This window comes from Triticum aestivum, chromosome 4D, assembly GCF_018294505.1.
Source record: "Triticum aestivum cultivar Chinese Spring chromosome 4D, IWGSC CS RefSeq v2.1, whole genome shotgun sequence".
In the NCBI taxonomy this organism is placed as follows: domain Eukaryota; kingdom Viridiplantae; phylum Streptophyta; class Magnoliopsida; order Poales; family Poaceae; genus Triticum; species Triticum aestivum.
In genome coordinates this window covers 150,306,714-150,331,827 of record NC_057805.1, presented here as the reverse complement: position 1 = coordinate 150,331,827, position 25,114 = coordinate 150,306,714, and the positions used below count along the sequence as shown (strand labels likewise).

Here is a 25,114-nt window from a genome sequence, read left to right as displayed (position 1 = left end):
CTTCGCCGAGTCTTTTCAAACTCATCTTGATAAACGTCAACGACCTCAAGCCTACTAAGCTCCAACCAAATCTCGATAAATCATGTTAATCATCAATGATTATATTTAGATAGCTGCATATGTAAGTTGAGACACAATTTTACTCTAGAAGTCTTGAACCGAGCATCGAGCATTCATGTAGCTTCATGAACGTATTGTATATGTATGTATACAACATTGACAAAATCATCCTTCTCAACATTCACAAGAACAAAATACATATTTGATCCTCTTACATTAGATAATGAATAAGATTGCAAAAGTATATGTGCCTCATGCTCTATAGTTTGTCTATGAGCTTATCCTTGTACTCATCTTCTACTACTATATGTTAAGCCGCAATAACTAACTGTCCTCCATCACCTCTTGTAAATCTCACAACCTCCAATCCTTGAAGCACAAAACCGACTTTCACCCTCACCAGTTCCTTTCTCTCATCTCCTTTATATGACGAGGCATCCACGGAATGTATGAAGAACGATAAATATTCCTACAATATCATCAAAGAAATACGAAATCTGAATAAGTTTATATTGCTACACGTGGAGCACTCTAATAGTACAAAAGAATTGTTTTGCACATCGAAGGACTCCCAACATATAAATCCCAAATTATCATGACAAGAAAAAAGTATACCAGTATAGTATCTATTGAGATTGTAAAAGGAAAACAGAGCAGTGCCATTTCAAAGAATATTTTCAAAGAAGTTCCATGCCAAATATGTTGTCCTTTTGCAATTGTTATAAAATGCAGATCACAAATGTCAGCACATGGACACATATATTGGCATATAAACAGGAAATATACAAGGTCAATTATGTAGATGCAACAGTACAAGAAGAGTGACTCATCATTGCATTATGGTGATTGTGCCGACCGACAACACTGAAATATAAGAAGCTCATTCAAAATAAACACTTAGTATGTACTCACTCCATCTCAAAATAAGTGTCTCAACTTTAGTATAACTTTGCATTAAAGCTAGTACAAAGTTGAGACACTTATTTTGGGACGGAGGGAGTACAAAATTTACAACAGAGGAAGAGCGAGATGTATATACCTAATAAAGTTCAAGGAATCTAGTGCTGACAAAGATGATTTACTTGGTATAAGGCAGTAGTAGCTCGAGAAGTACATTCAAGAAGTACCTGGAGAGTGGTAAAGTCATAAGTACATCACTTCCTAGCAGATGGTCATTACCATAATGTGACCATGCATATTAGTACTACATAGCAATACTATAATTTGAATGTACATGCAAATTACATTTAATTTAATTCTACATATCATAAGAAAACTATATAATGAAATGCAGTGGTACCCCTGGTTTATCACATCAGCTATATCTTATACTCCCTCCGTCCAAAAATAAGTGTATTTGATTTAGTACAACTTTATACTACAATTATACTAAATCAAAGACACTTGATTTTGGATGGAGGGACTATATGTTTACATCAAAAGGTCTACATGCTTCAATTTCTGCATTCTTATTAAGAAAAACTAAAGGCTCTTTAAGTATTGACATATGATCACACGCCTCAATTTTCTATCTTCAAACTTTGAGCTTGGCATTAAAGACTTGAAATATAATTATCCTTACTGATTCAAATTAGGCACTGTAGAAATCTACAAAAAAATCACTACCTTAACTGTGTAATAACCAAGGAAAATTTTGCTTAGATGTTATGATAATCCTGCTGGTACAACTATGAAAATTAGGGAATCACTCTGGTGTCTTCAATTGAAAGAAAGAAACACCAACAATCATGAGGCCCTTGAGGAATCATGACATGATCATGAATCTGATTTGCTACAAGATATCTATCCTTCCTCATATTTGGATCAAGTGCCCAAAACTCCGAACCAAAACGATATACGCATGAAAGAAACACCATTTTTGGGAATTTGCTTAATAATTATGGGAGTACATACATAACAGAAGATGATTTGGGGCTTCAGGGTCCAGCAGGCTCTAGATGGTGGCACACCATTCATCCATCAGCTCGGCCGCCGGCGGAAACCTTAGTAGCAACTGAGCTCGCGCCATAGCCTCCGTGGCTGTGCTTGGCATAGATGTCGATGACGTTGACCACACCGTCGCCCGGCTCCTTATGGTGCCAGTGGTGGCGATGGCGGTAGTGCCGCGTCCACGCAGCTGTGGGACGACCATGTGGGCAGCGGGGTCGCGCGACGATGGTGCTCGAGGGTCAGCGGCTCCGTCGGGCGCAGTGGTCTGGTCGGCTCGTCCGGCAAGAGGCACATGGGCCGCGGTCGCTCCCGCGGTGGGGGCGGCCGGAGGGCGATGGCTCACCCCGGACCGAGCACCGTTGCCGCGGCTGTGCCCGTTAGTGGTAGGAGGGGGTGCAAACGGAGTGACCCCCTCGCCCGCACCTTGTGGAGCATGACCGTCAAGGCGTTGCTGATGGTGTTCTCCTCCGACATCTCCAGCCCCCGTGTCGGCCGCGGGGGGAGCGGCGATGGAGCCACCTGCTCCAACCATGCCCCCAGCAGCGTTCACGTCCTCGCTCGCCCCCGCATCCTCCAAGGCACCAGATGCCGCGGGCGGCGGAGCCTTCGAGGTGGACGGATGGGTAGAAGGGCCGGACTTCTTCTTCTTGGGCGCCATGGTCGATGGCGTCATGGAAGACGAAGATGGTGATGAAGATGACGCGCTGCGCACGCTTTCAGGTTCGCGCAAGCGAGCCCCCTACCTGGCGCACCAAAGATGTCGCAGGATATCCACGACCACCTATGGGACCACGAGGCCCCTTGCTGGTTCGGCAGGGGGACGTCACATTGCACAAAGAGCAGACCAGCGCACGGCAGCACGACAGAGAGCACACAAGAAATTTACCCAGGTTCGGGCCGCCGCGAGGCGTAAAACCCTACTCCTGCTTTAGTGGATTGATGGTGGAGTGGGGATGGTGCAACACAGTACACTTGCCCGACAGGGGTCGCCGTAGGGCAGCAGCGACTACACGCGTATGAGGGTGTGGGTTCGTCAACTTTCCAACACTTCCTACGGGTGCCATGGGCCTCCTTTTATAGATTAAGGGGTCACCACAATGGCAAAGTGGTCATTATCCACTGATATGATGGCAAACAGTGCTATCATACCTAACTCTGCGGGCTGGCAGGGTGCATTAAATGCACCGCTTAGTGTCACATCACTGGTTGCCCGTCAAGGCTTGCCGGGCTATCTTGCCAGCTCCCCGCCTGTTCTCTTGACACGTCGCAGGACAGGTGTCATCTGTAGGTTTCTTCTGTAGGAACTGGCTGCCATGTGGCGAATGGCTGCCACTTAATCACCTTGCGGCTTGACACCGCACTGATTGATGATGTGGGTCGTGTTTGAGTGGTTGGTGGGGAGGTTTTGCCTCCGCGAGTCCCGGCAGGCCCTGCCGGGGTGTCTTGATCGTCTGCTTCTGGTGGTGGCCTCGCCCCTTGCTAGGCTCGCCTGCCCGGCAAGGGAGGCCCTTCTCTTGCCGATATATTGCTCCTGTGGATTGATCTTGGTCCCTCTGAACTGCATTGGTTCTTCAAATCTCTTGGTCCTTCAATCTCTGACTTTATCTGGTGCTTCAATCTTGTTCTTGTGCCTGTGCACAGTCTGGGCAATGGACCCAGGGTCTGTTGCACCGACAGAAGCCCCCGGGCCTGCCCCAAACACGCTCCTGAGCGTCGTCAGGTTAGGGCCTAATAAGTGCACAGGCAGTTTTGCTGAAGGGGTTGGCCCCTTGAGGTTTCCATTGCTGCTTCATTAGCTTTGATTTCGGGCTAGTTTCCGGTTCTTCAGCGCGTGGCGTAAAGCCAATAGTGGTGGGGCCGCTCCAGTGGTGTCCCGTGAATGACTTTAACGCACGGGGTAGAAACTGCCAATTTACTCTTCCCACTGCGCGCCCTTATCCTTGGCCACGTATGCTGCATGCATCGTGCGAGATAGGTAACTGAGGCGCGTGGCGCGGGAGAGCATCTTGGAGAGGGCCCTCCTGCCTTGAATTGGCGGAGGAGGGCGGTGACCACCCGTTGATGGAGCAGCTGCCCTTCCTCGCCCAGCCTATAAAAGGGAGGGGCGGAGGAGGGCGGAGTCATCCATCTTCGCATTCCTCCTCTTCTTCCCTTGTTCTCCGCTTCTGCCGGCGATGCCGAAGAGAAGAGCCTGGGGCCAGCCCCTGGGCTCTTACTTGGGGTCTCCCTTGGATCTGAGAGGAAGGTTCGGGCGGCGCGACGCCGACGCCGGGAGTGGTACCCCCGGCGTGCCTGTCGCCGGGTCGTCCGTGGCCTTGACTTCAATGGGAGGGGACGCGACCAACACCATGTCGCGGCTCGAGATGGGCACGGCACGTGGTAGTTGACCGCTCCCCATTCTTCTTCCTTCTGCGACATCGGGGAGGAGCCGTAGGAGAGATTCGCTGCTAACGGGGGTGAATCTAGCTCCTCCTGGGCGCGGTTTTCTCATCGAATAGGAAGGCTCCTTGCTTTCTCACACGTCTTCAGGACGTGCGGTGACTTCCATCGTCAGGGCCCCCAGGGACGACCATGCTCTCTGTGGAAGGATTTAGAGAGCATGGTGCCCGGCGTGGTGGTCGTCCTCTTCTCTTCCCACCGCAATACCTGGGATAAGAGGGACAGGGAGAGGAGTTTACGGAGCACTTATCTTTTTCCAATCTTAAATTTGTAGGCAATCGCCAAATTTTAATTCAAAATAATGTAATCTCTCGAGTCCATCTTTGTGCTCCATGATGCTTGTACTTGTATTAGCATACGAATGAAAAAGATGAACTTTACCGGGAACCCGTGCATGTGTATTTCCATGCATAGGTGGAGTGCCTCTTTAATGAAAATAAACGAGTTTTCCCCGGCAGGATATCCTGCCGGTACCCTCTTTGTTTGCCGGGGGACAGACAGAGGGGCCAGCCCCCTGCTAGCTCCTTTATTACCAAATGCTACTGCGACCATCCTGACCGAAGCAACATTCGAGTCATGGATGGGAGCACCTAAGTTTCAAAAGAGGGGCGAGGTTTTCTCATGCAAAGTTATAGCTTTACAGAACACTAATGGACAAGAGGTAAAACTTATCTGTTTGGCTTGTCGGGGATCGCTGTGCCGTGCAATCTTCTCGTTCTTTGTCGAAGCCAAGTTCACAGCAGGAACCTGCAACTCCATGTAGATGAGAATGAATGTAGGATGCAATCCTATCTATATGCATATGCAAATGCTCATGAAATGCTTATGCAGTGATCTTGGTGTGCTCATGCATGCATGCAATCTTAGTTGGCCTCCCTACAACGCTTCTTTATTTTCTCTTGCACGGGGTCATCACCCCGGCTTTGTACAAGGGGTTACATGCAACTGAGGCAAGGCCTGTACAAAAGGGTGGCTGCCAGGCAGTGCCGGGCAGCCTCGCGCCTTACGGGTAGTACTTGCGGAGATGCTCAATATTCCATGAGTTTTGCAACTGAGTGCCATCTCCGGTCTCCAGACGGACTGCGCCGGGTCTGGTGACTCGTACCACCCGGTAAGGGCCTTCCCACTTTGGTGATAGCTTGTTTGTACCCTTGGCGGACAGATAGCGCCTAAGGACATGGTCACCTTCCTCAAAACACCGGGCATGAACCCTGTGGCTGTGATAGCGACGCAGGGCTTGCTGGTAGCGTGCAGCACGCGTAGCAGCCCGGAGACGGTTCTCCTCAAGTAGCATAGCATCGTCACGCCGGTGCTGATCTTGCGCTACTTCATTGTAGGCAAGCACTCAAGGGGACCCGTAAATGAGTTCCGTGGGGATAACTGCTTCTGCCCCGTAGACCAGGGAGAAGGGAGTCTGCCCGGTAGCTCGGTTAGGTGCCGTTCTGAGGGACCAGAGAACTACCGGCAACTCCTCGATCCACCGCCTGCCGTGCTTCTGCAGCGTATCGAAAGTTCTTGTCTTGAGTCCACGTAGCACTTCAGCATTCGCCCTCTTAGCTTTTCCATTGCTCCGGGGGTGTGCCATAGAGGCGAATGAGATCTTGCATCCGAGGGTATGAACATATTGCATGAAGGCGTGGCTCATGAATTGGGTGCCGTTGTCGGTGATGATCCTTGCCGAAACTCCAAAACGACACACCAATTCTTTCAAGAACTTGATAGCTGACTGAGCAGTCACCTTTCTCACGACAGTCACTTCGGCCACTTTGTAAACTTGTCGGTAGCGACAAACAAGAATTCAAAGCCCCCGATTGCTCGGGGGAAGGGGCCGAGGATATCGAGCCCCCAGACCGAAAATGGCCATGATAAAGGGATTGTCTGAAGGGCTTGGGCAGGCAGGTGTGTTCTCTTGGAATGGAACTGGCAGGCTTCACATGTCGTGACGAGCTCAACCGCATCTTGGAGGGCTGTGGGCCAATAGAATCCTTGCCAGAATGCTTTCCCAACTAATGCCCTTGATCCAATGTGTGAGCCGCACATTCCTCTGTGAATCCCAGCCAGCAGTTCCTTTCCATCTTCCCGACAGACACACTTCAATTTCACACCATTGGGCCTCCTTCTATACAGAGTGTCATCGACAAACTGATACATACTGGCCCCTCCGGGCTACTTTCTCAGCTTCATCTTGGTCGTCGGGAAGTTCTCCGGTTTGGAGGAAGCGGATGATGTGCCTTGCCCAAGTTGGAGCCTGGGGCTCGGCAACGAGGACTAGCGGCACCTCCTCTGCTGCGGGAGCACCAGCCTCGTTCGCGGGGTCCATTGGTCCGGCTGGAGGGGGTGGTCCGGTAGGCTGTGAGGAGTTGTTTCCGGCAGGGTCTTTGCCGGGAGCGGACGGCTCGACCGGGAGAGGCTTACCGTAGTCCAACTTTCTCCTTTTCCGGGCCATTGTGGCTGGTGATACGGAGGGTTGAGAGAGACGGAGAACAAAAGTTCCTGGTTCCACAGGAAGCTTCTGTGCATCACACTTTGACAGGTGATCAGCTATGCTGTTTTTCGCACGGGGTACGTGCTTTGTTTGTAACCCGTCAAAGTGCTCCTCTGATCTCCTCACTTCCTCGATGTATGCTTCCATCAATGGGCTTTGATGATCCTTGTTAACTTGTCTCACCACAAGCTATGAATCTCCTCGTATGATCAACTTCTTGATTCCCAATTCTGCTGCAATCCTGAGCCCGGCAAGGAGCCCTTCATACTCAGCTGTATTGTTGGTGGCTTCTTCCCGGGCAAAGTGCATTTGGACGACGTACTTCAAGTGTTCCCGGAGGGGGAAACAAGAAGCACGCCAACCCCTGCACCCTGTAGGAAAAAAGTACCATCAAAATACATAATCCATTCTTGGGGCGATTCCTTGCCTGGGATAGCTGTCTCTGTCATTTCCTCATCAGGGGCCGGCGTCCATTCCGCAATAAACTCTGCCAGCACCCTGCTCTGAATAGTTGATGTGCTCTCAAACTTCAGACCAAAGCTGGATAACTCCAAAGCCCACTCCACTATTCTACCAGCAGCCTTAGGGTTTCGGAGTATCCTTTGCAACGGGAAACGAGTAACAACCGTAATCTCATGGGCTTGGAAGTAGTGGCGCAGTTTCCTTGAGGCCATAATGAGACCAAAGATCAACTTTTGCACGCCAGAGTACCTCGATCTAGCCCCCTGTAACAAGGAGCTAACGAAGTACACTGGGCACTGCACCACTTTCTTCCTTGCCGCGTCCTTGGGGTTGCCCTCGTTGCCGTGCTCACTGCTGTTCTGATCCTTTTCTGACTCTGCCGTTATCTGTCCACTTTCTGCCTCATCCACTTATCGCTGTGCTACCAAGGCCGCACTGACCACTTGGTTGGTTGCCGTCAAGTATAGCAGCAACGGCTCTTGGGGTTTGGGTGCAACCAAGGTAGGCACAGACGATAGGTAGGCCTTCAACTCCTGCAGAGCTGCATATGCCTCCGGGGTCCACTTCATGGGCCCTGCCTTCTTCAAAATTTTAAAGAATGGCAGGGCACGCTCGGCAGACTTGGAAATGAATCTACTTAGCACGGCAACGCATCCCGTCAAGCGCCTCACATCCTTAACTGTCCTTGGTGCTTGGATTTGCTCGATAGCTTTGATCTTGTCGGGGTTAGCTTCGATCCCCCGATGGGACACGAAGAAATCAAGCAGCTTGCCAGAGGGGACTCCAAACACACACTTCTCCGGATTAAGCTTCAAATTGATCTTGCGCAGATTAGCAAATGTCTCCTCCAAATCCTGGATTAGAGTGGTCTTATCCTTGTTTTGACCATGATATCATCCATATAGGCTTCTATGTTTCTGTGCAACTGTGGCTCAAAACCAATCTGAACTGCCCTTGCAAAAGTGGACCCAACACTCTTTAGTCCGAATGGCATGCGGACAAAGCAGTACGTACCACATGGGGTGATGAACGATGTCTTCTCTTCATCTTCTTTGGACATGAAGATCTTGTGATATCCGGAATACACGTCCAGAAAGGAGAGCAAATCACACCCTGAAGTGGAATCCACAATCTGGTCAATGCGCGGCAAGGGAAATGGGTCCTTCGGGCAAGCCTTGCTGAGATATGTGAAATCAATGCAAAGCCTCCACTTCCTATTAGCCTTCCGGAGTACCACTGGATTTGCTAACCATGTAGGATGCAGTACTCCTCTGACCAAACCAGCTGCCTCCAGTTTCTTGATTTCCTCGGCAATGAACTACTGCCTCTCCAAGGCCTGCTTCTGGACTTTCTGCTTGATAGGTCGGGCGCGTGGGCAGACATCAAGGTGGTGCTCGATTACCTCCCTGGGAACACCGGGGATATCAGATGGTTGCCAGGCAAACACATCGACATTCGCCCGCAGGAAGGCAACAAGCGCGCTTTCCTATTTGTCATCAAGGGTGGCGCTGATGGTGAAAGTACCATCAACGCCAGCCAGCCCTGCCGGGACCTTCTTCACTTGGGGTGCAGCGACCTTGGATCTCTTGCTGTTGGAACACTCCAGCACATCGTCAACGGGTGCCGTGCACTCGGAGGGGCACGCTTGCCGGACTCTTTGCCGGAGGTCCTAAAATCCCTTTTCTTTTCCTTTGCTTTGCTTGGCGGGAGCCGTTGCTGCTGCAGCCTCTGCTGCGACTGCATCCCGGCACATCTTGTCCACGCCGATAATTGCATCCTTCTCATCCGATGGGATAGTGATGACTCCCTGTGGCCCAGGAATCTTCAAAGTGTTATAAGCATAGTGGCATGCTGCCATGAACTTGGCCAGGGCCGGGCGTCCAAGAATCACATTGTACGGCAGGGGGAGATCAACCACATCAAACACAACCTTCTCTGTCCGGTAGTTCAGTTCTCCCCTGAATGTCATCGGCAACATAATCTTCCCTTTAGGATGGCTTCTGCTGGGGTTAACTCCTTGAAACATGCCGGTAACCTCTAGCTCTTCTTCTCCTATCTGAAGCTTGCTGATGACTGCCGAGGAAATCAGATTCAACCCGGCCCCGCCATCCACTAACATCTTTGTGACCTTGAGGTTGCGAATTGTCGGGGAGAGCAACAACGACAAGCATCCTAAAACGGTGGTGCAGCCAGGGTGATCCTCCTCATCAAAGATGATTGGCTTGCGGGACCATTTGAGCGGTTTTCGGGCCTCTGGTGCTGGCTCCACGACATTGATCTCTCGTGCCCACCGCTTGAGCTGGCAGTGGGAGGCGTGCAAAGATGCACCCCCATCAATGCATAGGGCATGAGTGGCCTTCTGAAATTCCTACTCACTGGTTTCCTCTTCATTCCCTTCATCGCTCACATCATCACAAACTTCCTTCTCTTCATCCCTGGCGGGTTTTCCTTCTTTCCGAAAGGGTTTGCCGGGGCGATTTGCTTCACCACCTCAGCCCTTTCCGCCAGCGGCATTCTGACCTTTTTCCTTGTCACGCTTATCATATTCTGCCCTCTGCTTCTTGACAAACTGCTCCACCTGATAACACTCCTGGAGGTCATGGCCCTTGGTCCGGTGGATCTTACAATACGGGCCATCACCTTTCCCAGCTTTTTCGATGGCAGCAGCTTCCCGACAGGCTATGCAAGCGGCAACTTCCTTGCTGAGGGCCTCTGCCTTGGCCTTCTTACCGGTACTAGGCGTGCCCGAACCTTCTACAATCATCACTGCTTTATCTCTTGGCTTCTTACTGCGCTTCTTGCCCTTTCTCTGGCTGGTTGATTCATCTTATCCTCTGAATCAACATTGATGCAATCCTCCTCTCCGGGCAACTTTCTTCCTTCCTCCATCCGAGCACCTTATCCACCAGTGTGTATAGGTCCTTCACAGTCTTGGGCAACCACACATTCATCTTAGAATGAATGCGACGGTTGCGCACATTGGACTGGAAGGCTGCCATAACAACTTCTGGATGGATATTCGGAATATTCCTATGAACTTTACTGAATCTCTATAAATACTTACGAAGAGTTTCTCCTTCCTTCTGTTGGAGAAGTTGCAGGTCGCTGGGTCTGCCGGGCTCCTGGTGCCACCAGTGAAGGCACCGATGAACTCGTGGCATAGGTCCGCCCATGAAGAAATGGAGTTCTCCGGTAGGTGCATCAGCCAAGACCTCACATTGGACTTGAGGGCCAAGGGGAAGTAGTTGGTGAACACCTTCTCATCTCTTCACCCGACACCTTGAACAGCGATGGTGTAGATGCTCAGGAACTCTGCCGGGTTCAGCCTCCCATCGTACTTCTCAGGTATCTCTGGCTTGAACGTGCGAACGGACGGCCAACGGACTTGCCGCAACTCTCGTGTAAAGGTCGGGCAGCCGACCTCGAAAGGTAGGCACCCGCCAACACCGAGCGCAGGCTCGTCGTCTTTGAGGCCGCCGCACCCGTCGGTCTGGCGGAGGTCGTCGTGGCGCCGATCTATGTTGACGCGTGCGTCTCCCCGCCGCCTATCCTCCGGGGCTCGATGTTGGCCTGGATGTGCTCGAGGGTCAGAAGAGGCCATCGAGACCTCGTCGGGGTCTTGATTCAGCTGCGGCCGTGTCGGCTGCCATGCAGGGGACTGCACCGTGGCGACGCCCCCCTCCGTTCGGCCAGCAGTACGGGCGGTCGGTGTCGCTTGAGGAGGTCGTGGCGGGCCAGCTCGTCGTGAGCCCTCAGCATCGGCGAAACCCAACAGGCTCTGGATGGTGGCATGCCATTCATACATCTGCTCGGCCGCAGGCGGAAACTTCAGTAGCAACTGAGCTCGCGCCATAGCCTCCGTGGCTGTGCTTGGCATAGATGTCGATGAAGTCGACCGCACCGTCTGATACATCTCCAACGTATCTATAATTTTTGATTGTTCCATGCTATTATATTATCCATCTAGGATGTTTTATATGCATTTATATGCTATTTTATATGATTTTTGGGACTAACCTATTAACCTAGAGCCAGTGCCAGTTTCTGTTTTTCCTTGTTTTTGAGTATTGCAGAAAAGGAAAACCAAACGGCGTCCAATTGACCTGAAATTTGACGGAGATTATTTTTGGACCAGAAGAAGCCCACGGAGCATCGGAGATGGGCCAGAAGGTTCCCGAGGCACCCACGAGGGTGGGGGGCGCACCCTACCCCCTGGGCGCGCCCCCTACCTCGTGGCTGCCTCGAAGACCCCCTGACTTGTTCCCGACGCCAAAACCTCTTATATATACAGAAACCCCCAGAACATAACCTAGATCGCGAGTTCCGCCGCCGCAAGCCTCTGTAGCCACCGAAAACCAATCTAGACCCGTTTCGGCACCCTGCCGTAGGGGGGATCCCTCACCGGTGGCCATCTTCATCATCCCGGCGCTCTCCATGACGAGGAGGGAGTAGTTCACCCTCGGGGCTGAGGGTATGTACCAGTAGCTATGTGTTTGATCTCTCTCTCTCTCTCTCTCTCTCTCTCGTGTTCTTGAGGTGATACGATCTTGATGTACCGCGAGCTTTGCTATTATAGTTGGATCTTATGTTGTTTCTCCCCCTCTACTCTCTTGTAATGGATTGAGTTTTCCCTTTGAAGTTATCTTATCGGATTGAGTCTTTAAGGATTTTAGAACACTTGATGTATGTCTTGCATGTGCTTATCTGTGGTGACAATGGGATATTCACGTGATCGACTTGATGTATGTTTTGGTGATCAACTTGCGGGTTCCGTAACATTGTGAACTTATGCATAGGGGTTGGCACACATTTTTGTCTTGACTCTCCGGTAGAAACTTTGGGGCACTCTTTGAAGTTCTTTGTGTTGGTTGAATAGATGAATCTGAGATTGTGTGATGCATATCGTATAATCATACCCATGGATACTTGTGGTGACATTGGAGTATCTAGGTGACATTAGGGTTTTGGTTGATTTGTGTCTTAAGGTGTTATTCTAGTACGAACTCTATGATAGATCGAACAGAAAGAAAGCTTCGTGTTATTTTACTACGGACTCTTGAATAGATCGATCAGAAAGGATAACTTTGAGGTGGTTTCGTACCCTACCATAATCTCTTCGTTTGTTCTCCGCTATTAGTGACTTTGGAGTGACTCTTTGTTGCATGTTGAGGGATAGTTATATGATCCAATTATGTTATTATTGTTAAGAGAACTTGCACTAGTGAAAGTATGAACCCTAGGCCTTGTTTCAACGCATTGCAATACCGTTTGTGCTCACTTTTATCATTAGTTACCTTGCTGTTTTCATATTTTCAGATTACAAAAACCTATATCTACCATCCATATTGCACTTGTACCACCATCTCTTTGCTGAAGTAGTGCGCTATACAATTTACCATTGTATTGGGTGTGTTGGGGACACAAGAGACTCTTTGTTATTTGGTTGCAGGGTTGTTTGAGAGAGACCATCTTCATCCTACGCCTCCCACGGATTGATAAACCTTAGGTCATCCACTTGAGGGAAATTTGCTACTGTCCTACAAACCTCTGCACTTGGAGGCCCAACAACGTCTACAAGAAGAAGGTTGCATAGTAGACATCAAGCAGTTTCTAGCGCCGTTGCCGGGGAGGTGAGTGCTTGAAGGTATATCTTTAGATCTTGCAATTGAATCTTTTAGTTTCTTGCTTTATCACTAGTTTAGTCTATAAAAGAAAACTACAAAAAAATGGAATTGACGGTACCTCATATGCTTCATCTTTTTAATATCTTTCATGAAAATAAGGATTCCGACAATTGTGCCAAAATGTTACAAGAACAATGCATTAGAATGCTTGACACTAAATATTTGAATGATGAGCATGATTGCAATGTTGTTAGAATGAATTCTTTGAATATCCATAGTACTAATGATGATTGCACTAGTCATGATGAAAATGTCTCTTATAAGCATGCCATATTTTGTGGAATACCAAATAGGGAAGATAGATAAATGGTTGCAAGAAAGGCTAGATGATTGTGCTGAAAGATTCAATATTTATCGTCATCCTTGTGAACTTTGCAATGAACATGGTCATTTAAAGCTCCAATGCTATTTGTTTCATGATCAAATCGTGTCCAAAAATTGTGATAACTTGATTAACCTTGAGCATCATAAAGAGCTTAGTCTTCTTTTGGGGTATATAGAAATGAAACGTATAACTGAGGGTATTCCAAAATTTAATCTTGATAGATTTCTTGATTTTGATCTAGAAGAAATTTTTATGTATTGTGCGGTGAATTGCATTGAAAATCCTTATATTGCCAATTACATAAAGAAAAGAAAACAAATAGAAGATGAAGAGAATACTAATGAAAGAGAAGATACTTCCCAATATCTTCCTATTATTTCTTATGATGAATCAGGTAACGAGGAGGAACCTTCTATTCAACCAATCTCATTAATAAGGAGCTCCAAAAAGAGGATTAAACCCACACATAATGTGAAGAAGAAAAAGAAAAGACGGAGAAGCAAAGGTGAAAAGGTATCCCTCCCAAATGATGTTGCTCCTATTACTCATTGTAATGATGATAATTGCTATACTATTGGTGCTATCCATACTATTAATGATGAGAGTGATCATGCTTATGATATGAAAAGGCCCAAACTTGGGGATGCTATGTTTGATGAGAATGACATGTTTGAGAATATATTTGCTGCAATTAATGTTTGTCATAAGCTGGGGGATGCTATGTTTAATGAAGATGATATTTTCAGCCTCCCAAGTTTTGATGAGCAAATTTATTATGATGATAGCATGCCTCCTACTTATGATGATTATATTGATGAAAGTGGGCTTGGAAGAGTGTCAACTTTAGGAAGTAATGATCCCACTATTTTGTAGGGTGTTGAATCTTATTGTGACAATTATGAAAGTGGATTTGGAGAGGTCATGACTTTATTTAGTAATGATTCCACTATCTTGGAAGAGGTTTCAATCGATTATGATGAGAACAAAGTTGCTATTTATGATGATTATTGTGATGACACTTATGCTATAAAAAGTAGTGATAATTATATTTATAAAACGTGTCATTATGATTACCCTATTTCTGAACAATACTCTTTTAATATGGAAACAATTTATAGTATTCGAGTTTCTTATGATACTCCCACTATTCTGAATGAGAAGAATTTTGCTTATGTGGAGAGTAATAAAATTTCTATGCTTGTAGATCATGAAAAGAATGCTTTAGGTGCTGGTTATATTGTTGAATTCATTCATGATTCTACTGAAAATTATTATGAGGGAGGAATATATGCTTGTAGGAATTGCAATAATATCAAGTTTCCTCTCTATGTGCTTAAAGTTTTGAAGTTATGCTTGTTTTGCCTTCATATGCTAGTTGATCATTGTTCCCATAAGTTGTTTGCTCACAAAATCCCTATGCATAGGAAGTGGGTTAGACTTAAATGTTCTAGTCATATTCTTCATGATGATCTCTTTATGTTTCAATTCTTATCTTTTATGTGAGCATCATTGAAATCATCATGCATAGCTAGGGGCGTTAAACGTTAGCGCTTGCTGGGAGGCAACCCAATTTTATTTTTGTTCCTTGATTTTTGCTCCTGTTTAGTAATAAATAATCTATCTAGTCTCTGGTTATATGTGGTTTTATGTTAATTAGTGTTTGTGCCAAGTTGAACCTTTGGGAAGACTTGGGTGAAGTCTTTATGATCATGCTGTAAAAAAACAGAAACTTTAGCGCTCACGAGATTAGCTGCCATTTTTTTTACTGGAGAGTGCTTTTAGGTTGATTATTTTTGCAGATGATTAATAGACAAATTCCTCAGGTCAAAAAATTTATTTCAGTATTTTTGGAGTTGCAGAAGTATATGTTTGATACAGATTACTACAGACTGTTCTGTTTCTGACAGATTCTGTTTTCATTATGTTGTTTGCTTATTTTGATGAACCTATGAGTAGTATCGGAGGGTATGAACCATAGATAAGTTGGAATACAGTAGATATTACACCGATAAGGATTTAGAATGAGTTCACAACAGTACCTAAGTGGTGATTTATTTTCTTATACTAACGGAGCTTACGAGTTTTCTGTTGAGTTTTGTGTTGTGAAGTTTTCAAGTTTTGGGTAAAGATTCGATGGACTATGGAATAAGGAGTGGCAAGAGCCTAAGATTGGGGATGCCCAAGGAACCCCAAGGTAATATTCAAGGACAACCAAGAGCCTAAGCTTGGGGATGCCCCGGAAGGCATCCCCTCTTTCATCTTCGTTCATCGGTAACTTTACTTGGAGCTATATTTTTATTCACCACATGATATGTGTTTTGCTTGGAGCGACATTTTATTTTCTTTTGTTTTGATTGCTGTTTGAATAAAATACCAAGATCTGAAATTCTTGAATGTTAGAGTCTTCACATAGTTACATAATTATTCAACTACTCATTGATCTTCACTTATATCTTTCGGAGTAGTTTGTCGTTGCTCTAGTGCCTCATTTATATCTTTTAGAGCACAGAGGTGGTTTTATTTTGAAGAAATAGATGAACTCTCATGCTTCACTTATATTATTTTGAGAGTCTTAAACAGCATGGTAATTTCCTTGGGTTATAAAATTTAGTCCTAATATGATAGGCATCCAAGAGGGATATAATAAAAACTTTCATATAAAGTGCATTGAATACTATGAGAAGTTTGATTCCTTATGATTGTTTTGAGATATGAAGATGGTGATATTAGAGTCATGCTAGTTGAGTAGTTGTGAATCTGAGAGATACTTGTGTTAAAGTTTATGATTCCCGTAGCATGCACGTATTGTGAACCGTTATGTGACGAAGTCGGAGCATGATTTATTTATTGATTGTCTTCCTTATGAGTGGCGGTCGGGGACGAGCCATGGTCTTTTCCTACCAATCTATCCCCCTAGGAGCATGTGCATAGTACTTCGTTTCGATAACTAATAAATTTTTGCAGTAAGTATATGAGTTCTTTATGACTAATGTTGAGTCCAGGGATTATACACATTCTCATCCTTCCATCATTGCTAGCCTCTCTTGTGCCGCGCAACTTTCGCCGGTACCATAACACCCACCATTACCTTCCTCAAAACAGCCACCATACTACCTATTATGGCATTTCCATAGCCATTCTGAGATATATTGCCATGCAACTTTCCACCGTTCCGTTTTTATGACACGCTTCATCATTGTCGTATTGCTTTGCATGATCATGCAGTTGACATCGTATTTGTGGCAAAGCCACCGTTAATGATTTTCATACATGTCACTCTTGATTCATTGCACATCCCGGTACACCGCCGGAGGCATTCACATAGAGTCATATTTGTCCTAAGTATCGAGTTGTAATTCTTGAGTTGTAAGTAAATAAATGTGTGATGATCTTCATTATTAGAGCATTGTCCCATGTGAGGAAAGGATGATGGAGACTATGATTCCCCCACAAGTCGGGATGAGACTTCGGATGAAAATAAATAAATAAAAGAGGCCAAAGAAGCCCAAATAAAAAAAAGAGGCCATAAAAAAGGAGAAGGCCCAAAAAAAATGATGAGAGAAAAAGAGAAAAGGCGCAATGCTACTATCCTTTTACCATACTTGTGCTTCAAAGTAGCACCATGATCTTCATGATAGAGAGTCTCCTATCTTGTCACTTTCGTATACTAGTGGGAATCTTTCATTATAGAACTTGGCTTGCATATTCCAATAATGGGCTTCCTCAAATTGCCCTAGGTCTTCGTGAGCAAGCAAGTTGGATGACCACCCACTTAGTTTCTTTTGTTGAGCTTTCATACACTTATAGCTCTAGTGCATCCGTTGCATGGCAATCCCTACTCACTCACATTGATATCTATTGATGGGCATCTCCATAGCCCGTTGATACGCCTAGTTGATGTGAGACTATCTTCTCCTTTTTGTCTTCTCCACAACCACCATTCTATTCCACCTATAGTGCTATGTCCATGGCTCACGCTCATGTATTGCGTGAAGATTGAAAAAGTTTGAGAACATCAAAAGTATGAAACAATTGCTTGGCTTGTCATCAGGGTTGTGCATGATTTAAATATTTTGTGTGATGAAGATAGAGCATAGCCAGACTATATGATTTTGTAGGGATAGCTTGCTTTGGCCATGTTATTTTGAGAAGACATGATTGCTTTCTTAGTATGCTTGAAGTATTATTGTTTTCATGTCAATATTAAACTTTTGTTTTGAATCTTATGGATCTGAATATTCTTGCCACAATAAAGAAGATTACATTGATAATTATGTTAGGTAGCATTCCACATTGAAAATTCAGATTTTATCATTTACCTACTCGAGGACGAGCATGAATTAAGCTTGGGGATGCTTGATACGTGTCCAACGTATCTATAATTTTTGATTATTCCATGCTATTATATTATCCATCTAGGATGTTTTATATGCATTTATATGCTATTTCATATGATTTTTGGGACTAACCTATTAACCTAGAGCCCAGTGCCTGTTTCTATTTTTCCTTGTTTTTGACTATTGCAGAAAAGGATAACCAAACGGAGTCCAATTGACCTGAAATTTGACGGAGATTATTTTTGGACCAGAAGAAGCCCACGGAGCATCGGAGATGGGCCAGAAGGTTCCCGAGGCACCCACGAGGGTGGGGGGCCCACCCTACCCCCTTGGGCGCGCCCCTACCTTGTGGCCGCCTCGGAGACCCCCCTGACTTGTTCCCGACGCCAAAACCTCTTATATATATGGAAACCCCCAAAACATAACCTAGATCCGGAGTTCCGGCGCCGCAAGCCTTTGTAGCCACCGAAAACCAATCTAGACCCATTCCGGCACCCTGCCGGAGGGGGGATCCCTCACCGGTGGCCATCTTCATCATCCCGATGCTCTCCATGACGAGGAGGGAGTAGTTCACCCTCGGGGCTGAGGGTATGTACCAGTAGCTATGTGTTTGATCTCTCTCTCTCTCTCATGTTCTTGAGGTGATATGATCTTGATGTACCGCGAGCTTTGCTATTATAGTTGGATCTTATGATGTTTCTCCCCCTCTACTCTTTTGTAATGGATTGAGTTTTCCCTTTGAAGTTATCTTATTGGATTGAGTCTTTAAGGATTTGAGAACACTTGATGTATGTCTTGCATGTGCTTATCTGTGGTGACAATGGGATATTCACGTGATCGACTTGATGTATGTTTTGGTGATCAACTTGCGGGTTCCGTAACATTGTGAACTTATGCATAGGGGTTGGCACACGTTTTCATCTTGACTCTCCGGTAGAAACTTTGGGGCACTCTTTGAAGTTCTTTGTGTTGGTTGAATAAATGAATCTGAGATTGTGTGATGCATATCATATAATCATACCCATGGATACTTGTGGTGACATTGGAGTATCTAGGTGACATTAGGGTTTTGGTTGATTTGTGTCTTAAGGTGTTATTCTAGTACAGACTCTATGATAGATCGAACGGAAAGAATAGCTTCGTGTTATTTTACTACGGACTCTTGAATAGATCGATCAGAAAGGATAACTTTGAGGTGGTTTCGTACCCTACCATAATCTCTTCGTTTGTTCTCCGCTATTAGTGACTTTGGAGTGACTCTTTGTTGCATGTTGAGGGATAGTTATATGATTCAATTATGTTATTATTGTTAAGAGAACTTGCACTGGTGAAAGTATGAACCCTAGGCCTTGTTTCAACGCATTGCAATACCGTTTGTGCTCACTTTTATCATTAGTTACCTTGCTGTTTTTATATTTTCAGATTACAAAAACCTATATCTACCATCCATATTGCAATTGTATCACCATCTCTTTGCTGAACTAGTGCGCCTATACATTTTACCATTGTATTGGGTGTGTTGGGGACACAAGAGACTCTTTGTTATTTGGTTGCAGGGTTGTTTGAGAGAGACCATCTTCATCCTACGCCTCCCACGGATTGATAAACATTAGGTCATCCACTTGAGGGAAATTTGCTACTGTCCTACAAACCTCTGCACTTGGAGGCCCAACAACGTCTATAAGAAGAAGGTTGCGTAGTAGACATCACCGTCTCCCGGCTCCTGATGGTGCCAGCGGCGGTGATGGCGGTAGTGCCGCGTCCACGCAGCTGTGGGATGACCACATGGGCAGTGGGGTCACGCGGCGATGGTGCTCGATGGTCAGCGGCTCCGACGGGCGTAGCGGTCTGGTCGGCTCGTTCGGGAGGAGGCACGTGGGCCGCGGTCTCTCCCGCGGTGGGGGCGGCAGGAGGACGATGGCTCACCCCGTACCGAGCACCATTGCTGCGGGTGTGCCCGTCAGTGGTAGGAGGGGGTGCAAACGGAGTGACCCCCTCGGCCGTACCTTGTGGAGCGTGACCGTCAAGGCATTGCTGATGCTGTTCTCCTCCGACATCTCCAGCCCCCGCGCCGGCCGCGGGGGGAGCGGCGATGGCGCCACCTGCTCCAACCACGCCCCGAGCAGCGTTCACGTCCTTGCTCGCCCCCGCATCCTCCAAGGCACCAGAGGCCGCGGGCGGCGGAGCCTTCGAGGTGGACGGATGGGTCAAAGGGCTGGACTTCTTCTTCTTGGGCGCCATGGTCGATGGCGTCATCAAAGACGAAGATGGTGATGAAGATGATGCGCTGCGCATGCTTTCAGGTTCGCGCAAGCGAGCCCCCTACCTGGCGCGCCAAAGTTGTCGCGGGATATCCACGGCCACCTATGGGACCAGGAGGCCCCTTGCTGGTTCGGCAGGGGGACGTCGCGTTGCACAAAGAGTAGACCAGTGCACGGCATCACGGCAGAGAGCACACAAGTAATTTACCCAGGTTCAGGCCGCCGCGAGGCGTAAAACCCTACTCCTGCTTTAGTGGATTGATGGTGGAATGGGGATGGTGCAATGCAGTACACTTGCCCGACAGGGGTCGCCGTAGGGCAGCATCGACTACGCGCTTATGAGGGTGTGGGTTCGTCAACTTTCCAACCCTTCCTACGAGTGCCATGGGCCTCCTTTTATAGATTAAGGGGTCACCAGAATGGCAAAGTGGTCATTATCCATTGATATGATGGCAAACAGTGCTATCATACCTAACTCTACGGGCTGACAGGGTGCATTAAATGCACTGCTTAGTGTCACATCATTGGTTGCCCGACAAGGCTTGCCGGGCTATCTTGCCAGCTCCGTGCCTGTTCTCTTGACACATCGCAGGACGAGTGTCATCTGTGGGTTTGTTCTGTAGGAAATGGCCGCCATGTGCCGAATGGCTGCCACTTAATCACCTTGCGGCTTGACACCGCACTGATTGATGACGTGGGTCGTGTTTGAGTGGTTGGTGGGGAGGTTTTGCCTCCACGAGCCCCGGCAGGCCCTGCCGGGGTGTCTTGATCGTCTGCTTCTGGTGGTGGCCTCACCCCTTGCCGGGCTCGCCTGCCCGGCAAGGGAGGCCCTTCTCTTGCCGATATGTTGCTCCTCTGGCTTGATCTTGGTCCCTCTGAACTACATGTTGGTTCTTCAAATCTCTTGGTCCTTCAATCTCTCACTTCATCCGGTGCTTCAATCTTGTTCTTGTGCCTGTGCACAGTCTGGGCAATGGACACAGGGGCTGTTGCACCGACACTTCTGTGCATTCTCCTTGGTGAATAATTGCTGCATCAACCCACCTCCACTCATGCATGGTACTAACACAAGCAACTATTTTCTCTTCAAGGCAATTATCTGGTACATGAAAAACTACAGCTTTAGCTGCCACTGAGTGTTGTGAAAGCACTAATTCTTCCTGCAAAGATTTGAGATATTTATTATTATATAGTGTTGATTTTAAAGATGAAGAAACCAACACCTAATATATCAACTTGAGAAGATTGAAGAGTACACTTCGTGAAACAAGACATGAAATTACCGGATATCCATGGAAACATAATCAAATTAATTTGAAGGCCTCTTCCTCTAAGATCTCAACCGTATCAAGGACAAACAAAATTCCTTTAGCTAGCAGCTGGCTTGTATCTTTATGTAATATGCTTGCGTAGAAGCACACAAATAATATGCTTGCATCGAAGCACAATAATAAATCCATAATGTCAGGCATTAGCACAATAAACCGGGAATATATGTGTGCATTCATGAAGAATGGTCTCCAGAAACCTGAGGGTTATAAGTTGAATTGTTCCTAATTGACACCATCAGATCTGGGCCAATGAGTGCTGTAATTTCAATCTGAGCCACCCTAACACACTTACATGCCCAGTTGTATCAACCTTGCACACATCATCTCAGAGTTCCGCACCGACCACAAGATTGGATGGAGAAGGTCGAGCCCTTGGGGCGGGACTCTATCTAGTTGCCCCGTAGCATATGCCATGTGAGTCCAGCAGGTGGAATTCTGATGTGTGGCCAACGCACCGCAACGGCAGCAACATTAGCAGACGGTGGAGAAGCCACAAATATCATGGGCGGACATGGTAGAAGAGAACTAATCGCTGCTACGACCGCCGATTACAATGTGCAGGGAAACAAAAGTAGAAACACATTCCTTTGTCGTGGACCACAATATGATGCAAAACACTCCACAAAACTGAAGGATCCAACAATATTGCCACAATTTGCATGTCCGCTGGAGGACGCAACAAGGGGATAAGAATAACGTACCTTGTGGGGGAGAGAGGCAGATCGACGAGTCACTGGTGCGCGCCTATGTGAATTTGGACTTCGAAACCTCCATCCATGGAATCCAGGCATCGTCGGCTACATGTCTGCGGCAAGGTGAGACGACATGGTGAGGTTACGTCAGAAGGCGGCAAGGAACGACGAGGATACTGGGGCTTTCGAGCCGCAGGATGGCGGCGGCATGTGAGAAGGATAGATGGAGACGGCGGCGGCGGCGTGCAAGCGAGAAAAGACCTAGCCCTCGCTTGGGATCTAAAAACAGGTGGAGTTTTTTTTTCTTCGAGCAGGGGCTCTATCGATGATTTGATAGAGGGAAAAGAGGAAATGAAAGGTGCGCGAGAATAGAGGTGGGAGCAAACAAACGACAGAGGCGAACAAAACAAACAACACCAAACCGACAATCACGACCACAGTAGTGTAGATATTGCCTTTTGCTTACATGTTCGATGTGACAAAGCCAGTGAAGAACATCGTGATGGTTCCGTAGTAGGATTTGTCGGGATTGTAAAGGAGCTTCGCGTTCCTCAGTCATAAATTGAAAACCCCGGCGATCGTAATGGGGAATGTCATCCAAAATATTATAGTAATGAGAGCTAAAGCACTGGCATACTATTGTGTACCTTTAAGAAGCTCGAAAGAAACAAAGGTGAAAATATGAAGATGGGTAAAAAAGAGAGGCTACCTATAGTCTCCTTGCCTTGGTCTGAATTACCTGAACAAAGGTTACACAAGGAAATATACCAGCACAACACCTATGTGCAGTAGCTTCCTATAGAGTTTCTGAAAATGCATAGCAGAAGGTTAAGCAGACTGTCACATACCAAGCAACCTCTCATTAATAATTTGCATGGAAGTTCATTTTTTTGAGTGGGATCTCCATTGCTTGTGTAACAAAACCACGAGGTTAATATTTCAAAATTCTCTACCACGCTAGATCATTTTGGTGGGAAGGGTCTGACTGTCGCGAGATCCAAAATTGTAATGCATAACTAATGATGCCATCAGCTCTCAACACATACCCACAACATCCTATGTAGAATAATTTATAGAAGGAATGCAATCTTTTCAATTTTGATGGAAGGAGATAGAAAGATCATACTTCTTATCCTGAAACAATTAATTGTTATGGTTTAAAAATGGATGAAGTGACCCCAAGTTCATCCAGACTATGTATGCTTTTAAAAAAACTTCAAGAATGTTAAGTAAATCTATATGTGTTCCTGAAAAAAATAGAGTGACTATTCTCTGCAGAAAAGAAAAGTAGGAATTACATGATGCAACGATATCTATAGCATTTGTTTGCACTACTTGAGCCCCGACTCGGTGATTTCAAGAAGTAGGGCATTCTACTCGAAAATATGGTAATTAAGATTGTTAACCTGCTCAAGTTTTTCAACCCGTAATGTACTTGATCGATATAGGAGATACTTCTGTGCATTCTCCTTGGTGTTTATTTGTTGCATCAACCCACCTCCAGTCATGCATGATGCTAACACAAGCAACAATTTTCTCTTCAAGGCAATTATGTCGTACATGAAAAACTACAACTTTAACTGCCACTGAGTGTTCTGAAAGCACTAATTATACCTGCAAAGATTTGAGATATTTATTATTAGATAGTGTTGATTTTAGAGATGAAGAAACCAACACCTAATATATCAGCTTGAGAAGATTGAAGAGCACACTTCGTGAAACAAGACATGAAATTACCGGATATCCATGGTAACATAATCAAATTAATTTGAAGGCCTCTTCCTCTAAGATCATAACCGTATCAAGGATAAATTTTTTTCCTTTAGCTAGCAGCTGGCTTGTATGTTTATGTAATATGCTTGCATGGAAGCACACAAATAATATGCTTGCATCGAAGCACACAAATAAATTCATAATGTCACGCATGAGCACAATAAACCAGGAATATATGTGTGCATTCATGAAGATTGCTCTCCAGAAACCAGAGGGCTATAAGTTGAATTATTACTAATTGACACCATCAGATCTGGGGCAATGAGTGCTGTAATTGCAATCCAAGCCACCCTAACACACTTAGAGGCCCAGTAGTATCAACCATGCACACATCATCGCAGAGTTCCGCACTGACCACAAGATTGGATGGAGAAGGTCGAGCCCTTGGGGTGGGACTCGATCTAGCTGCCCCGTAGCATATGCCATGTGAGTCCAGTAGGTGGAATTCTAATCTGCGACCACCGCACCGCAACAACGGCAACATCAGCAGACGATGGAGAACCCGCAGATATCATGGGCGGACATGGCAGAGGAGAACTAATCGCTGTTGCGACTGCTTACAATGTGCAGAGAAACAAAAGTAGAAACATGTTCCGTTGTCGCGGACCATAAGATATGATGCAAACTACTCCATAAAATGAAAGATCCAATAGTATCGCCACAATTTGCATGTCCGCTGGAGGACGCAACAAGGGGATAAGAGTAACATACCTTGTGGGAGAGAGAGGAAGATCTACGAGTCACCGACGGCCGCCGATGTGAATCCGGACTTCGAAACCTCCATCCATGGAATCTGGACGTCGCCGGCTACAGGTCCGCGGCAAGGTGAGACGACATGGTGAGGTTCCGTCAGAAGGCACCAAGGAACAACGAGGATACTAAAGCTTTCGAGCCGAAGGATGACGACGACATGCGAGAAGGATAGATGGGGAGGGCGGCGGCGGCGTGCGAGAAGGATGGGGACGACGGTGGCATGTGAGCGAGAAAAGACCTAGCCCTCACTTGGGGTTTGAAAATGGGTGGAACTTTTTTTCTTCGAGTGGGGGCTCTATCGCTGATTTGACAGAGGGAAAAGAGGAAATGGAAGGTGCGCGAGAATAGAGGTGGGAACGAACGAATGACAGAGGCGAACGAAACGAACGACACCAAACCGACCATCACGACCGCAGATTCCTCCTTTAGACAGGTGGTTCTTCAACCCGGTTACAAGACACATTATTTGATGCCTTTATGCTCGTGTGGCTTATTCTTGCAGGTCAGGTACAGAAAAAAACTACATGTCTGCACATTTTCATGCATTATGAAGTTAGTTAAA

General features: G+C 46.5%; 1 long non-coding RNA gene across 6 annotated transcripts; it reads right to left on the bottom strand.

The window, feature by feature from the left end:
* Nucleotides 1-201: 201 nt before the first annotated feature.
* Nucleotides 202-24,885, bottom strand: LOC123096954 (uncharacterized). 6 transcript variants are annotated; one of them, XR_006446811.1, is made up of 7 exons: nucleotides 24,511-24,876; nucleotides 23,433-23,640; nucleotides 22,766-22,833; nucleotides 22,493-22,673; nucleotides 22,036-22,139; nucleotides 1,100-1,187; nucleotides 202-529 (listed from the first exon to the last, which is right to left on the bottom strand). It is a non-coding gene; the product is annotated as an uncharacterized lncRNA (long non-coding RNA). The 6 variants fall into 6 exon arrangements; XR_006446808.1 differs by having other exon boundaries at nucleotides 22,766-23,640; nucleotides 24,511-24,884; XR_006446810.1 differs by having other exon boundaries at nucleotides 22,493-22,833; nucleotides 24,511-24,879.
* Between the last annotated feature and the right edge of the window lie 229 nt (nucleotides 24,886-25,114).